This window comes from Rhagoletis pomonella, unplaced genomic scaffold (assembly GCF_013731165.1).
Source record: "Rhagoletis pomonella isolate Grant_MI unplaced genomic scaffold, Rhpom_1.0 Rhpom_scaffold_00002, whole genome shotgun sequence".
NCBI lineage: Eukaryota > Metazoa > Arthropoda > Insecta > Diptera > Tephritidae > Rhagoletis > Rhagoletis pomonella.
Window position 1 is genome coordinate 92100531 of NW_023458556.1, and position 2286 is coordinate 92102816.

The following is a 2286-nucleotide window of genomic DNA, read 5'->3' on the forward strand; positions in this document are numbered from 1 at the left end:
GTCATTTGACGGTAACAAGAGCAAATTCAATTTAAATCTATTAAATAGATTCTAGCGTGTCTCAGTCCTTTACCCACAAAAGCGGCTATAACTTTTTTTTTCTATTCGAAACAGTAAGTGTGGCACCTTTCTGAAATCTTTATTAAATGAGCAATTTTTTTATGTAATCTAAAGTTATAGCTCAGTACATTTTTTTTCACCCGAGATATTCAAAGTTGGGGAAGAAAATATCAAAAAGTTAAAAATCCAGAAATAGTCCTAATTTTATGATGGTTCCTTAATATATTTTAACTACATTGCATTTGAGTATAGAGAGGCAACTATCTGGAAGTATTTTACATAAAAAATTTACTAAGTATTGCCCGGTTTGTAGTTGCAGTTAAAGAAAACACATGAAAAGGCACAATTTTTTTTAAATTCGAAAAAAATTAAATATTTCAAAAACGGTGACACTTTTAACTGAAAATTTTTTGTTTATCAGTGAGCTCACCCCCCCACCTACCTTCCCCTAAAGTTTGGCACGTTACTTCTGGGACACCCTGTATAATAAACGAAGTACATGATGACATATAATTTCGTTCTCCAAATACGTAAATGTACATACATATGCATACATTCAGCGCGTGGCGAATCCGTGGCTGGCTAGTACATATATATATATATTAGGGCGGGTCAATTTTTTTCGACATCGTTCCTAGCATATTCGGATCCTACATAAAATTGTAAGAAACAAAAGTCCTTTAGACCATAACTCTAAAATCAATTTCGAGGCTGCGCAATTTTAATAGGTTTGCCACCTTTAATTAATACTAGGTCCATAATCAAATTAATATTTACTAAAGTGTTAGGAATGTTTTCTTTTGTAATAAAGAGTTATGCTCCGGAGTTTTGTGATATGAAAAGTTAATTTCTGATATCTATTTTTTCCCATAGTGAAAATTTTTAATCAGCTCTAACTTCGGAATTATAGTCACTCGAAATTTGAAATGCACAGATACCTATGGTAAGTTCTTATGGAAAGATATATGTATATAAATGAGTTTGTTAAAAGGGGCGTGCCACGTCTCGTAGATGTGGAGTCTCTTATCAGCTATAAGAGCAGGCAGTATTAGTGATCTCATTGTATTGCATTTTGAAGATTTGTTATAATTGCTCAAAGTGAAATTCAAATAAATTATAGATGATACGAAGTTCACCGGGTCATCTTCTAGTTTTTAATATATACTAAGTTAATATACGGATTAATATTTACTTAAGTGTTCCGAACGTTATTTTTTTGATGACACACAATGGCTAGGGTCGTCGCATGTGTGTATTCTTCCATATACATATATATGGGCCGTTCTTACCGTTATATATTTTTCATCCCCTCGCTTACTTCTTACCGAAAATTTTAAATAAAAATTTAACAAGTTTTAACCCCTGATACAGTACAGGTAACAGTTTAAAATGGGTAACTGGGTAAACTTAATAAAGAAAACATATTCCCTGGTTAAATTAATAAGCCCGCCCGGATAACACAAAATCTTAAGCTTCATAAACATTTGGTGTTATAAAAGTTTTATAAAGCTCTACTTGTAATTAGGAAAAATACCGAAAAATATTAAAAATTTGATTGATTGATTGATAAAAATAGAGAGGGAGTTATGGCTATGACAAGAGAAAGTAGAAAAAAGATACCCCGCGTTGAAAGCAAAAAGAATCTAAAACCAAAAAGATATAAATACATTGTTAATCATAAAAAAATTTATGATGATGATTTATTTTTTTTTGGTTTTTTAAAGTTAAAGTTTTATTTACTTACAGTAACGAACAAAAGTATTGGCACAGTGAATTTTTCGCAATATAGGCAAAGTATTGTTTAGAAAAATTCCAAGTATGCAGTTTAATAATCCATTCCATTTTAGTTTATCTAAGTTGAAGTTGCTTGAAAATCTGAATATAAAATTGCAAATAAGTATGCAGATTTATTGAGTTTTCCTAACTTTTTCACAAAGTTTACACATTTAATTTTTATGTATTTTGGTTTAGTATGAACTATGTTTTTATAAAAAGTTATCGGAAATAAATTAAAAACTTTGCATATATGTAATGCGAAAATTTACTGTGCCAAAACTTTTGTTCGACACTGTACCTATAAAAAAATACATACAGTAACTTCTCCTGTTACAATAGTAAAAAATATGTAATTTGCTTTGTAGTGCAATCTTGCAGTTATTTAAATAAAAAATAGATATCAGAAATTAATTTTTCGTATCAAGAAACTCCCAAGCACAGGTTTGTATT